The following is a 16,004-nucleotide window of genomic DNA, read 5'->3' on the forward strand; positions in this document are numbered from 1 at the left end:
TGAAGCCACGGCCTGAGGAGGAGCCAGGTCTCAGTCCTCTGTCCTGAAGGGAGTGCCTGAAGTGATGTGTCGGCTCTGGAGTGCGTCTCTTGATCGGCTTCTCTCTCTTGCATGCTTGCTTGCTTGCCTGCCTACCTAGCTATCTACCTATTTATTGATTGATTGTAGTGAGCTATATATATAGCAAAAAATTTGCCATTTCAACACCTTTTTTTTTTTTTTTTCCCTGCTTGGTCAGTAAGTCTACTGTCTTTATCTGAAACATCTTCATAGAAAATTGTGGTTTGGTTCAGCTCTCAGCAGCCCGCTCCTGAGGTCTGAGGAAGCTTGCCTTCTTCTGAGCTACCCGATCTTTATTCTGGGCAAGAGACATCTTGGGATGATTCTACCTTTTCTTTTTAACATCTTTCTTAGGCTTCTTCTCATAAACTGGATTCTCTCATAGAGCAGCATGCGTTTCCTTGTACATGTCCTCCATCATGTCTGGAGTTACGTTGTTCTTTATGTACTGAGAGAATTGTTTCTTGTAAGCACCTTCATCTTCCATTAGGTAACATACAATCTGTAATGTTCTGACCCGAGATGTGTTTCCGATGTACTTCTACGTTGAATTCCTTGCTTTCTGAATCAACCAGGGAATCGTTTGGTACTGTGAGGGATAGATAAGTCTCCATCCACTGCTCCCCTCAGAGCCCCCAAAACTTTATTCCCAGTGGTTGTTCTGGCAAGGCCTGCAACGAACTAGCTGGCGAAGGCACCAGGTTGCCCGTCAATGCTTTCCACATTGTGTTCGTCTCTGGTTATCTCTACCTGGCCTTTGCAGGTCTTGTCCTGCCAAAGCTACTGAGAGGCCTGTGGGCCTGCAGCAGGCCAGTGCAATATACCGCAGCATAATTTCTCAGGCCAACTTTCACACCACACTTGGGAGTTTGCGAGCATAAGCTGCGCAGACTATCGTATTGCCTTCAATAAGGGCGTAAGCAGTCTGGCAGATGACATCTCTGTTGGTTACACGAACTATCGTTCTGTGTTTGGGTGTGCTGTACTTATTTTTATCCTGGATTACCAAGCTTTCCCGAGGATAGTAATCAGTTTTACCCTCTTGTCTTCTTAGTTTAGTTTATTGTGTTTTAAGTGAAAGTTTACAGTTCGAGTTAGTTTCTCATATAAAAATTTATACACTCGCTGTTATGTGACCCTAGTTGCTCTCCCTATAATGTGACAGCACACTCCTCCTTTCTACCCTGGATTTCCCATGTCCACTCAACCAGCTCCTGTCTCTTTTTGCCTTCTTATCTCACCTCCAGACAGTGGCTGCCAAATTAGTCTCCTGTATCTACTTGAGCTGAGAAGCACTGTCTTCACAATATCATTTTATCTCTTACAGTCCAGTCTAATCTCTGTCTGAAGAGTTGGCTTCTGGAATGGTTTCAGTTCTGGGCTAACAGAGAGTCTGGGGAACATGTCTTCTGGGGTCTCCGCAGTCTCAGTCAGACCATTAAGTCTGGTCTTTCTACTGGAATTTGAGTTCTGCACCCCACTTTTCTCCTGCTTCATTAGGAACTCTCTGTTGTGTTCCCTGTCAGGGCGGTCATTGGTGGTAGCTGTGCACCATCTAGTTTTTCTGGTCTCAGGCTGATGGAGTCTCTGGTTGATGTGGCCCTTTCTGTCTCTTGGGCTAATATTTTCCTTGCCTCTTTAGTGTTCTTCATTCTTCTTTGCTTCAGGTGGCTTGGGACCAATTGAAACATCTTAGATGGCTGCTTGCTAACTTTTAAGATCCCAAATGCCACTCACCAAAGTGGGATGCAGAACATTTTCTTAATAAACTTTGTTATGCCAGTTTACCTAGAAGTCCCCTGAAACCATGGTACCCAGGCCCCTGCCACTGCTACTCTGTCACTTGAAGTGTTTGGTTTTATTCAGGAGACTTCTTAGCTTTTGGTTTAGTTCGGTTGTGCTGACTTCCCCTGTATTGTGTGTTGTCCTTCCCTTCACCTAAGATAATTCTTGTCTATTAGTTGGAAACCCTGGTGACGTAGTGGTTAAGTGCTGCGGCTGCTAGCCAAAAGGCCGGCAGTTCAAATGCACCAGGCGCTCCTTGGAAACTCTATGGGGTAGTTCTACCCTGTCCTATAGGGTCGCTATGAGTTGGACCCGACTCGATGGCAATGGGTTTGGTTTTTTGGTTTATTATCTAGTTAGTGAATACCCCTCTCCCTCTCTCCCTCCCCTCGAAACCATAAAAGAATGTTTTCTTCTGTGTTTAAACCTTTTCTTGAGTTCTTATAATAGTGGTCTCATATAATGTTTGTCCTTTTGTGACTAACTGATTTCACTCACCATAATGCTTTCCATATTCATTCATGTTATGAGATGTTTCACGGATTCATCTTTGTTCTTTATTGTTGTGTAGTATTCCATCGTGTGAATATACCATAATTTTTTAATCCATTCGTCTGTTGATGGACACTTAGGTTGTTTCCACCTTTTTGCTATTATGAACAGTGCTGCAATGAACATGGGTGTGCTTTTATCTATTCATGTGAGGGCTCTTATTTCTCTAGAATATATTCCAAGGAGTGGGGATTGCTGGTTCGTATGGCAGTTCTATTTCTAGTTTTTTAAGGAAGTGCCAAATTGACTTCCAAAGTGGTTGTACCATTTCACATTCCCACTAGCAGTGTATAAGTGCTCCAGTCTCTCCACAACCTCTCCAACATTTATTATTTTATGTTTTTTGCATTAATGCTAGCCTTGTTGGGGTGAGATTTTATCTCACTGTAGTTTTGATTTGCATTTCTCTAATGGTTAATGATTGTGAGCATTTCGTCATGTATCTGTTAGCTGCCTGAATGCCTTCTTTCGTGAAGTGTCGTTCATATCCTTTCACCATTTTTTAATTGGGTTATTTGTCTTTTTGTTGCTGAGGTTTTGCAATATCTGGTAGCTTTTAGACATTAGATGCTGATCGGATTTGTCGTAGCCAAAATTTTTTTTCCCAGTCTGTAGGTTGTCTTTTGGTGAGCATAAGTGTTTGATTTTTAGGAGCTCCCAGTCGTCTAGTTTCTTTTCTGGTGTTTTTGCATTGTTAGTAATGTTTTGTATCCTGTTTATGCCACATATTTGGGCTCCTAGCATTGTCCCTATTTTTTCTCCCATGATCTTTAATGTTTTAGATTTTATATTTAGGACTTCGATCCATTTTGAGTTAGTTTTTGTACATGGTGTGAGGTATGGGTCTTGTTTCATTTTTTTGCAGATGGATACCCAGTTATGCCAGCACCATTTGTTAAAGAGACTTTTTCCCAATGAACGGACTTCAGGCTTTTGTCAAATATCAGCTGCTCGTAGGTGGATGACTTTATGTCTGGGTTCTCAATTCTGTTCTATTGGTCTATGTATCTGTTGTTGTACCAGTACCAGGCTGTTTTGACTACCTTGGTGGTATAATACGTTCTAAAATCAGGTAGTGTGAGGCCTCCCACTTTCTTCTTGAGTAATGCTTTACTTATCCAGGGCCTCTTCCCTTTCCATATGAAGTTGGTAATTTGTTTCTCCATCTCATTAAAAAATGCCATTGGAATTTGGATAGGGGTTGCATTGTGTCTGCAGGTCGCTTTGGGTAGAATAGACATTTTCACAATTTTGAGTCTTCCTATCCATGAGCAAGGTATGGTTTTCCACTTACGTAGGTCTCTTTTGGATTTTTGCAGTTGTTGGTGTCGTTGTTAGGTGCCGTCGAGTCGGTTCCGACTCATAGCGACACTATGTACAACAGAATGAAACACTGCCTGGTCCTAAGCCATCCTCACAATTGTTGCTATGCTTGAGCTCATTGTTGCAGCCACTGTGTCAATCCACCTTGTTGAGGGTCTTCCTCTTTTCCGCTGACCCTGTACTCTGCCAAGCATGATGTCCTTCTCCGGGGACTGATCCCTCCTGACAACATGTCCAAAGTATGTAAGACGCAGTCTCGCCATCTTTGCTTCTAAGGAGCATTCTGGTTGTACTTCTTCCAAGACGGGTTTGTTCATTCTTTTGGCAGTCCATGGTATATTCAATATTCTTCGCCAACACCACAGTTCAAAGGCATCAATTCTTCTTCGGTCTTCCTTATTCATTGTCCAGCTTTCACACACATATCATGCGATTTAAAATACCATGGCTTGGGTCAGGCACACCTTAGTCTTCAAGGTGACATCTTTGCTCTTCAACAGTTTGAAGAGGTCCTTTGCAGCAGATTTGCCCAATGCAATGCGTCTTTTGATTTCTTGACTGCTGCTTCCATGGCTGTTGATTGTGGATCCAAGTAAAATGAAATCCTTGACAACTTCAATCTTTTTTCTGTTTATCATGATGTTGCTCACTGGTCCAGTTGTAAGGATTTTTGTTTTCTTTATGTTGAGGTGCAATCCATACTGAAGGCTGTGGTCTCTGACCTTCATTAGTAAGTGCTTCAAGTCCTCTTCACTTTCAGCAAGCAAGGTTGTGTCATCTGCATAACGCACATTGTTAACGAGTCTTCCTCCAATCCTGATGCCACATTCTTCTTCATATAGTCCAGCTTCTCGGATTATTTGCTCAGCATACAGATTGAATAGGTTATGGTGAAAGAGTACAACCCTGATGCACACCTTTCCTGACTTTCCTGACTTTAAACCCTTGTTCTGTCCAAACAACTGCCTCTTGATCTATGTAAAGGTTCCTCATGAGCACAATTAAGTGTTCTGGAATTCCCATTCTTTGCAATGTTTTCCATAATTTGTTACGATCCACACAGTCAAATGCCTTTGCATAGTCAATAAAACACAGGTAAACATCCTTCTGGTATTCTCTGCTTTCAGCCAGGATTCTTTTGACATCAGCAATGATATCCCTGGTTCCACATCCTCTTCTGAAACCGCCCTGAATTTCTGGCAGTTCCCTGTCAATATACTGCTGCAGCCATTTTTGAATGATCTTCAGCAAAATTTTGCTTGCGTATGATATCAATGATATTGTCCTATAATTTCCACATTCGGTTGGATCCCCTTTCTTGGGAATAGGAATAAATATGGATCTCTTCCAGTCAGTTGACCAGAAAGCTGTCTTCCAAATTTCTTGGCATAGACGAGTGAGTACCTCCTGTGCTGCATCTGTCTGTTGAAACATCTCAATTGATATTCCATCATTTCCTGGAGGCTTGTTTTTCGCCAATGCCTTCAAAGCAGTTTGGACTTCTTCCTTCAGTACCATCGTTTCCTGATCATCTGCCACCTCTTGAAATGGTTGAACATAGACTAATGCTTTTTGGTATAATGACTCTGTGTATTCCTTCCATCTTCTTTTGATGCTTCCTGCTTTGTTTAATATTTTCCCCATAGAATCCTTCACTATTGCAACTCGAGGCTTGAATTTTTTCTTCAGTTCTTTCAGCTTGAGAAACGCCGAGCGTGTTCTTCCCTTTTGGTTTTCCATCTCCAGCTCTTTGTACATGTCATTATAATACTTTGTCTTCTCAAGACGCCCTTTGAAATCTTCTGTTCAGTTTTTTACTTCTCAATTCTTCCTTTTGCTTTAGCTGCTCGACATTCGAGAGCAAGTTTCAGAGTCTCCTCTGACATCCACCTTGGTCTTTTCTTTCTTTTCAGTGACCTCTTGCTTTCTTCATGGATGATGTCCTTGATGTCATTCCACAACTCGTCTGGTCTTCAGTCACTAGTGTTCAATGCGTCAAATCTTTTCTTGAAATGGTCTCTAAATTCAGGTGGGATGTGCTCAAGGTCATATTTTGGCTTTCGTGGACTTGCTCTGATTTTCTTCAGTTTCAGCTTGAACTTGCACATGAGAAATTGATGGTCTGTTCCACAGTCGGCTGGTAATTTTCTTTCACGGTGTCTTGTAATTTTCTTTGTATAAGTGTTTTACAACTCTGGTTAGATTTATTCTGAAGTGTTTTATCTTCTTGGGGGCTATTGTAAATGGTATTGATTTGGTGATTTCCCCTTCGAAGTTCTCTTTATTGTTATAGACAAATCCAACTGATTTTTGTACGTTTGTCTTATATTCTGATACTCTGCTGAAATATTCTATTAGTTCCAGTAGTTTTCTTATGGGTTCTTCAGGGTTTTCTCTGTATAAGATCATATCAACTGCAAATAGAGATACTTTTACTTCTTCCTTACCAATCTGGATGCTCTTTATTTCTTTTTCTAGCCTAATTGCTCTGGCTAGTACCTCCAGCACAATGTTGAATAAGAATGGTGATAAAGGGCATCCTTGTCTGGCTCCCATTCTCAAGGGGAATGCTTTCAGACTCTCTCCCTTTAGGATGATGTTGGCCCTTGGCTTTGTATAAATGTCCTTTGTTATAATGAGGAATTTCCCTTCTATTCCTATTTTGCTGAGAGTTTTTATCATGAATGGGTGTTGAACTTTGTCAATTCCTTTTCTGTGGCTATTGATAAGATCATGTGTTCTTGTCTTGTTTTATTTATGTGATTATTTTTCTAATGTTGAACCACCCTGCATACCTGGTATGAAACCCACCTGGTCATGGTGAATTATTTTTTTGATATGCTGTTGAATTCTATCGGCTAGAATTTTGTTGAGGATTTTTGTGTCTATGTTCGTGAACGGTATTGGTCTGTAATTTTCTTTTTTTGTGGTGTCTTTACCTGGTTTTGGTATCAGGGTTATGCTGGGCTTCATAAAATGAGTTTGGGAGTATTCCATCCTTTTCTATGCTCTGAAATACCTTTAGTAATAGTGGTATTAACTCTTCTCTGAAAGTTTGGTAGAATTCTCCATTGAAGCCACCAGTGCCAGGGCTCTTTTGTGTTGGGAGTTTTTTAAATTACCTTTTCAATCTCTTCTTTTGTTACAGATTTATTTAGTTGTTCTGCCTCTGTTTGTATTAGTTTAGGTAGGTAGCATGTTTCTAGAAATTCGTCCATTTCCTCTAGGTTTTCAAATTTGGTAGAGTATAGTTTTTCATAGTATTCTGTTATGATTCTTTTAATTTCAGTTGGATCTGCTGTGATATTGGCCATCTCATTTCTTATTTGAGTTATTTGCTTCCTCTCTTGTTGTTCTTTTTTCAGTTTGGCCAAAGGTTTGTCAATTTTGTTGATGTTTTCAAAGAACCAGGTTTTGGTCTTGTTAACTCAGTTGTTTTTCTACTTTCTATTTCATTTAATTCAGCTCTAATTTTTATTATTTGCCTTCTTCTGGTGCCCGAGGACTTCTTTTGCTGCTTTCTTTCTATTTGTTTGAGTAGTAGGGTTAATGTTTTGATTTTGGCCCTTTCTTCCTTTTGGATGTGTGCATTTATTGCTATTAATTGACCTCTGAGCACTGCTTTTGCTGTGTCCCAAAGGTTCTGCTAGAATGTGTTTTCATTCTCATTTGATTCTGTGAATTTTATTCCATCCTTAATTTCTTCTATAACCCAGTAGTTTTTGAGCAAGGTGTTGTTCACTTTCTATGTGTTTGATTTTTTTCCATTTTTTGATTTCTACTTTTATGGCTTTATTGTCAGACAAGATACTTTGTGATATTTTGATGCATTGGATTCTGTTAAGGCTTGGTTTAAGGCCTAATATGTGATCTCTTCTGGAGAATGTTCCATGTGCATTGGAAAAGAAAGCATAGTTGGCTGCTGTTGGGTGGAGTGCTCTGTACATGTCTATGAGATCAAATTGGTTGCTTGTGGCATTTAGATTGTGCATGTCTTCTTTCCGGATGTTCTGTCCTTCACCGTAACTGGTGTGTTGAAGTCTCTTGTTATCATTGCGGAGCTGTCTCTCTTTTCAATGCTGTTAGAGTTTGTTTTATGTATTTTGGAGCCCTGTCATTGCGTATGTAAATATTAACTATGGTTATGTCCTCCTGGTTTATTGACCCTTTAATCATTATATAGTGTCCTTCCTTATCCTTTGTGGTGGATTTTACTTTAAAATCTATTTTGTCAGAGATTAATATTGCCATTCCTGCTCTTTTTTTGATTATTGTTTGCTTGATATATATATATATATATATATTCCATCCTTTGAGTTTTAGTTTTTTTTGTGTCTTTAAGGTGTATCTCTTGTAGCCAGTATATAGAGGGATCGTGTTTTTTATCCATTCTGCCACTCTCTGTCTCTTTATTGGTGCGTTTAATCCACTTACATTGAGCGTAATTATCGATAGGTATGTGTTTAGTTTTTGGTTTATGTGTTTCGTGCCGTCATTTTGATGTCTTTTTTTGTGTGTTGTTGACAGTTTCTTTGTTCCACTTAATTTTCTGTGCTGAGTCATTTTTCTTTATGTATTTTCTTTTCATCTTTTTCATTGTTGTTGATTTTGTATTTGCTGAGTCTTTATGTTTTTCTTGTACTTATTTTGATGTGTAGGATTGTTAGTTTCCTTTGTGGTTACCTCAATATTTACCACTATTTTCTAAGTTTAAACCAATCTTTTATTTCTTTATATCATCTTGATTTCCTCTTCATATGAAAGATCTATGACTGCATATTTTAGTCCCTCTTTTTTGTATTAATGTTGTCATCTTTTACATGTCGATGTCTGTATTTCCCTATTTTCAGCGCTTTAGCTTTGATTTATTTTTGTTACTTCCCTGTCTGGGTTTATATCCGGTTGCTTTGTCCTATGTTCTAGTCTTGGGTTGTTATCGGATGTTATTGACTTTGTAACTGGAGGACTCCCTTTAGTATTTCTTGTAATTTTGGTTTGGGTTTTGCAAATTCCACAAACTTCTGTTTATCTGGAAATGCCCTAATTTCACCATTATATTTGAGAGGTAGTTTTCCTGGATATATAATTCTTGGCTGGCAATTTTTTTCCTTCAAGACTTTACATATGGCAGCCCATTGCCTTCTTGCCTGCATGGTTTCTGGCGAATAGTCAGAGTTTAGTCTTATTGACTCTCCTTTGTAGATGACTTTTTGTTTATCCCTAGCTAGTCTTAAAATTCTCTATCTTTGGTTTTGGCGAGTTTGCTTATAGTATGTCTTGGTGACTTTCTTTTGGCATCTACCTTGTGTCGGGTTTGATGAGCATCTTGGATAGCTATCTTTCATCTTTTATGATATCAGGTAAGTTTTCTGCCAGGAAATGTTCAACAATTCTCTCTGTATTTTCTGTTATTCCCCCTGCCCCCATTCTGGTACTCCAGTCACTCATAGGTTATTTCTCTTGATACAGTCCCACATAATTCTTGGATTTCTTCATTTCAAAAATTCTTTTATCTGATTTTTCCTCAAATATGTTGGTGCCAAGCATTTTATCTTCAGTCTCACTAATTCTGACTTCAATTTCCTCAATTCTTCTCCTATGACTTTCTATTGAGTTTTCTAATTCTGAAATTTTATTGTTAATCTCCTGGATTTCTGTTTGCAGTCTCTCTATGGATTCTTAAGCCTGTTAAATTTGTCGTTGTGCTCTTCTATAATCTTCTTAAGTTCCTCTATTGCTTTGTCTGTGCATTCTTTGGCTTGTTCTGCATTTTGCCTGATCTTCCTGATCTCTTGAAGAGTTCTGTATATTAATCTTTTGTATTCTACCTTCAGTAATTCTGGGAAATTCTCTTCATCCAGAAGATTTCTTGATTCTTTGTTTTGGGAGCTTGCTGAAGCCATCATGGTCTGCCTCTTTATGTGATTTGATATTGACTGTTGTCTCCAAATCATCGTTAAGTTATTATAGTTATTTTCTTTATGTTCGCTTACTGTGTCCTAGCTTCTTTTCTTGTTTTGATATGCCCAAATAGGCTGCTTGCGAGAGCTACTTTGATTATTGGTCACTTTGAAGCTGTACGACCTGCAATGGGTGGTTAGATTTGTTACTAGGTACATGAGCCCAGGAGTCCATTTACTTTTCTTATATGGATTCAGCTCAGGTGTCCAGATAGTTGGTCACCAAGTGTGTGGTGCAGGCTCTTACCTACCGTCCTAAACAGGCAGGGGTGATTGGAGTGGGCATGAGTATCTGGCTGAGTAGGGGGTCATATGCTGAGCAAGGTAGGGGGCTGACAACTACCCCTGAGTGTCTGGGAGGAAAGTGTGTCCCTGTTCCCTAGAGTGTGTAGGTGGGTGGGTTTTGCAGCTGGACTATAGACACCCAGTGTCATTGGCTGTAAGGTCTGGGAGGCACCACTTAATCTTGGACTCCTGTTGCAGATGGACAGGTGGTATCAGTAGAGCCATCAGTCTTCAAGTACCTGATGTGGGTAGATAAGCTCCCTGCTTAATGGACAGAACAGTGTCATACATTGGAAACCTGCCACTCCACCATATAGCTGATACAGTGAAGTTAGGCTTCAGGTATATACCCTGTTGTACTGTGCTAATGAGGGCCTACACTGTTGAAATGGGCCCACATAGGCCTATGCAGGGGTAAAAGGCATTTGTCTTAGTCATCTAATGCTGCTATAACAGAAATACCACAAGTGGATGGCTTTAACAAAGAGAAGTTTATTCTCTCACAGTTGAGTAGGCTACAGGTCCAAATTCAGGGCATCAGCTCCAGGGAAAGGCTTTCTTTCTCTGTCAGCTCTGGAGGAAGGTCCTTGTGATGCATCAGTCCTCCTCTGGGCTGGGAGCATCTCAGCACAGGAACCTCAGGACCAAAGGATGTGCTGTGCTTCTGGCACTGCTTTTTTGGTGGTACGAGGTCCCCATGTCTCTCTGTTTGCATCTCTCTTTTATATCTCAAAAGAGATTGGCTTAAGACACTATCTAATCTTGTATACCTCATCAGTATAACTGCCACTAATCCATCTTATTACACCATGGTGATAGGATTTACAATACATAGGAAAATCATATCAGAAGATAAAACGGTAGACAATCATAGTCATACAAGGGAACCGTGACCTAGCCACGTTGACAGATATTTTGAGGGGACACAATTCAATCCATGACAGCACTCAAAGTCCATGGACCCATTATGCCTGTGCCTAGGCAAAGGAGCTGTACCTGCCCTGAGTTCCCAGCTTAGGGTTGCTGGCAGATTATTTTTTCCTGTTTGTTAATTTGTTCTCTCTCCCAGGCCAGGAGGATGGCTCAGGGTGCCTGATGAGCCCTACTTCTGGCCCAGGGAAAGGGTCAATCGGCAATCTCCGAAGCCAGCCCAGGACCCAGTGTAGCGCAGGGAAGGAGCAGGGAGAGAGGTTCTTCCCAAACAGGGTGTTTTTTGATCTGTGTGATAGGTTAGATGCATGTACTTATCTTTTGCCTATTGAGGACTGCTTCTTGCTGGTTTTAGGGGGTGGAGTGGACTCTCTGCCACTTGGTCTATCCTGATGTGAAAAATTTGTCCTGAACACCACTGCTTGTCAGCTGGTCTGGCCTGCAGGGTGTCAGTTCTGTACAGGTCAGGTCTGGCAACTCCTTGCTGCTTCTGAACCATCTCTCCATCCCACTGCCACTTGGTCCCGCTCCTCAACGTTGCCTTTGATATTCAGGGCTCCCAGATTGTCATATACATTGAATTCAGTTGTTTTTTCACGTCTTTGCTGTAAGAGGGACTACAGGAAGCATCTGACTACTCTGCCATCTTGGCCCTGCCTCCCTGTTCTTCTCATCTTCTTCTAAATTGCACTTGGTAGCTCTTGAAGTAGGCCTTGTTTTTGACACCTCTAACAAACCCCATCCTGCAGAACAGGGACTGACATCCGTGGCTTGCCACAGACCTGCAGGTCCAGGGTCCAGCAGCTTTACCGGGGCGGGGAGGGGGTGCATTTCAACATTTTTTAACAGTTCAGCAGCGGTAATTACTTTCACCATGTTGTTTGATCATCACCACCATCTGTTTCCAAAATTTTCCATCACCCTTAACAGAAGCTCAGTGTCCCCTAAGCAACGAGTCCCTTTTTTCCTCTTTCCTCCTGCCCCTGGTAACATCTAATAAACTTTGGTCTGTGTGCTTTTGCCTATTCTAGATATTTCATATAAGTGAGATAATACAATATTTGTCCTTTTATGACTGACTTATTTCACTTAGCATGGTGTTTTCAAGGCTCATCCATGTGGTATGGTACAGACATGCTGTGGAATACTACTCAGCTATAAAAGGAGCTGCTTTTCTTTTTCATGGAACAAAATTGTAAGCCTATCTGGCATGTGGCCAAGGACCTCCCAATTCGAAGGAAGAGACTGAGTCATAGTACATCTGAATCTTGGTGATATGTGAGGCAGAGGCTCACTATAACCATCACACCCTGAGCATGGTGAATGGTGGTGTAACTTGCACACCAGCAGCCAGGCCATGGGCTGCAGAAGTGGGAACCCCCTGAGCAGTGAGAGTTGGATTTGTGAAGTCAGCTCATAATGGGTGGCGATGCACTGTCTCGGAGTCTCAGGGACAGAGGCTTAACTCTGGCTTAGTCAGCAACACTCACGCATCTAGAAAAAGGACGTGTCAGCAAAGGGGATCCCAGGTTGCTGAGGAAACAGGCTTCATAAATCAAAACCAGCATCCAGCAACCCAGGGCAGAGGACAGGACTGGGAGTGAGGACACTGGCAGGCTTCTGTGTACTGGAGAGGTAGCACCCGTGGAGGCTCAGCGATATTTTGTGGGGCTTTCCTGGAGCTCAGAGAGAATATTCCCCCACACCCTCCCACTTCCCTTGATCTGATGCTGTGCTTATCTGGTAACTAATTACTGATTTGATGTGCCTTGAACATCAATGCCAGGAAGACAATAACCTGAGATGGGGACCTGCTGTGTACGTAAAATCAATACATCAACATACTATTAACAGGAAGTGCCCCTTACTGAGTCAGCACTTGCCACATGCCAGGCTCTGCTGAGTGCTTTATGTGCATATATCATTCAATCCTCCCAACAACCTCGTGAGTTGGCATTATTTTCTCCATTTGACAGGTAAGAAAACCGGCCCAGACCTGTTAAAAGCAAAACCTGAGGTTGAATCCTCGTCTCTTAACCAGCTCTGTCTGGGAGGGGAAGCAGTGAAGGGTGACACCTGGAGTGAGCCCAGGCCCATCTACAGCCAGGGTCCTTCCTCTCAGGACCTCCTAGGAGTGCGGGTACCATGTGTCTGTCAACTAGACTGCGGTGCAAGCAGTTCAGACTCTGGACCAGATGCTGGTCCAGCTGACTCAGCAGAAGTAGGAGCTCTGCTGGCCGGGAAGCCTCTCCATCAGCATCCCCCAAACCTACCATGAGGGCTCTGAGACTAGAGGACACAGGGCTGGAGGAGCGCACACAGGGACAGAGGACAGCATGTGCTTTCTCTATCCCTTACTCTTGGCTCAATAAGGGAAAATTAAAGGGAAGGCCAGGATGAGTGTGGGATGGGGCCCTGGTATGGATTGAATTGTTTCCCCTAAAATGATTCCCAGTGTTGTGTGGTTATCCACCATTTTGCGATCTGAAGTGATTATCCTGTGTGTTGTAAATCCTAACCTCTACGACGTTAATGATGCAGAATTAGAGGCAGTGTTAATAAGGCAGGACTCAATCTACAGGATTAGGTTGTATCTCGAGTCAACCTCTTTTGTGATATTAAAAAAAGAATCGAGCAGAGAGGAGAGGAGCCTCATACCACCAAGAAAGAAGAGCAGGAGTAGAATGCATCCTTTGGACCTGGGGTCCCTGCGTTGAGAAGTTCCTAGACCAGGGGAAGATAGATGACAAGGATCTTCCCCCCAGAGACAATGGACAGAAAACCTTGCCCTGGAGCTAGCACCCTGAATTTGGACTTGTAGCCTCCTAAACGGTGACAGGATAACTTTCTCTTCATTAAAGCCATCCACTTGTAGTATTTCTGTTACAGCAGCACTGGATAACTAAGACAGGCCCCAAAAGATGAGGGCAGTCAAGCAGGAGGAAGCTGATACGAGGACTCGTGTCTGTCCTCAGGGCTGGCTGAAGAGAGATTTAGAAGCCAGATTGGAACCAAAATTCCAGGGGATCTGGAGCTTTCAGGGAGCTTGGAGGAAAGTAGGGGGAATGGAAATTGCTAACAGTGTAGAGAAGAGGGACACCCTGGCTCCCAGGTCTGGGGAAGGGGCTCCAGACAGCCAGTAAAAACACCAAACCAAACCAGTTGCTGCTGAGTTGGTTCTGACTCACGGAGACCTCAGTTATGACAGTGTAGAACTGTACTTCATAGGATTTTCAGTGCCTGATTTTTCAGAAGTAATTCTTTCTTCTAAGGCACCTCTAGGTGGACTCAAACCACCAATTTTTCAGTTAACAGTGAGCACATTAACTGTTTACACCACTCAGGGACTCCCAGATGGCCAGTAGTAACTGCTTCCTCCCCACTTGGGACGAAAAGGCATAGAGGATCCTAACCTTACGAGGGAAAGGAGGCCAACGGTTATCTCCCAGAGGATCAAGGCAGCCAGCTCTGGGTTTCCACCACTAATACTTCTCAGGGCTGCCTGTCCCTGGCCCTGCCTCCACTGCAGCCAGTAAGTATCTGTCGTTGGTGTTGGTAGGTACTGCCAAGTCAGTTCCAACTCATAGTGACTCTATGTACCATCCTCACAATCATTGCTGTCCTGTGCCATCCTCAGGGTCATTGCTATGTTTGAGCCCATTGTTGCATCCACTGTGTCAATCCATCTCACTGAGGGTCTTTCTCCTTTTCTCTGGCCCTTACTTCCCTTTGCCATCGAATCAATTCTGAGTCATAGTGACCCTATAGGACAGGGTGGAACTGCCTCATAGTGTTTCCAAGGAGCAGCTGGTGGATCCAAACTGCTGACCTTTTGGTTAGCAGCTGAGCTCTTAATCACCGTGGCTCCAGGGCTCCACCCTTTACCTAGGAAAGCAAATTGATTATAACCATGCGTGAAACAAAATAGAACTGCAGCAAAACCCTGACTCATGCCTTCCCAAGCCAAACCTAGCCTAACCTGTTGCCGTCGAGTCAATTCCAACTCACAGTGGCCCTATAGGACGGAGTAGAACTGCCCCATAGCGTTTCCTTCCCAAGCCAGGAGATCCCATTTCGGTATTTTCCAGCTCTTTCATAGCACCGAGAGTTAATTGCAAGGGTCTCTGCACATACTACTACTAAGTGAACTGCAGGGAGGTGGAGAAGGCATCACACTTAGGGCAGGGAAAGGGGGCTAGAACTCCTGTTTTTGGAGGAAAACCTCAGCGTCCTTCCCCATTCTGAGACACCAGGCAGGACAGCCCCGGGGAGAGGCACGAAAGTGGCTGTGGTTTGAGAGACCCTGAGCGTGGGAACTGGGTTGGTGGATACAGGCCTAGGCTTGGGCACAGCACTGGCTCCCTCCTTAGGGCCCCACCCAGCCCCATGCCCAGGCTTTCCTCCTCCTTGTCCTATAAGGTGGGTCTGTAAGTTTGTCTGCCGAGGCAGGGCAGCCTCCACTGGCTCCCAACAGGCTCTCGAGCTTGAGGCAAGGAGATGAAATGGTAATCAATTTCTTCTAGACCTTCTCTGACTGCAGGTTCTTGTCTTGCTTCTGCACAAGTATCCTCCTTCCATTTTTCCTGATACACTTGGGTAGGACCCAAGGTTCTATACAAGTTTTTCCAGCAGGGTTTGAGAACCTCACCCCATTTCCCCAGATCTTGGGGTTCCCAATAGCACTCCAAGGTTTCAGTCTGGGACCAGAGTTAGGCAGAGCATGGGGAGACCAGGCAGCTTTCCCAGGGGATCACATCCATCCGGAGGGTCCTGCCATGACTGAGTGGTCCTGATGGGCCCAACTGCACCCGAGGCCCATTCTTTGGTCTGTCTTTGCAATGGAGCACTCATTTCATGTTTTTGTGTTTTTAACAATGGCAGCGAATGCTTGGGTGGCACTTTCACATGATTCCTCATTTAAGCCTTAAGACAGTCTTTGAGGCGGGTCTGTAAGGCTGCTCGGTGTTGCAAATGAGAGAGGTAACCCCTAGGTAAAGGGCAGAGTCAAGATTCAAACAGGTCTACAGATTCCAGGTTTGGTGCTTTCCTGCCACTCCAGTACACGTTAGAAATGAGCAGTACTGCCCTTCTCAAGGCACCCTGGTGGCA

The 16,004-nt window shown here is 43.0% G+C and overlaps 1 protein-coding gene and 1 pseudogene across 1 annotated transcript in view; one reads left to right on the forward strand and one right to left on the reverse strand.

Moving 5' to 3' along the window:
- The window catches only part of SMIM35 (small integral membrane protein 35), a 98,351-nt gene that overhangs the window by 27,877 nt on the left and 54,470 nt on the right, over positions 1–16,004 (forward strand). The window lies entirely within an intron of this gene.
- Positions 257–11,649, reverse strand: LOC100677672 (large ribosomal subunit protein uL18-like; annotated as a pseudogene).

Source organism: Loxodonta africana, chromosome 15 (genome assembly GCF_030014295.1).
Source record: "Loxodonta africana isolate mLoxAfr1 chromosome 15, mLoxAfr1.hap2, whole genome shotgun sequence".
Taxonomy (NCBI): Eukaryota; Metazoa; Chordata; class Mammalia; order Proboscidea; family Elephantidae; genus Loxodonta; species Loxodonta africana.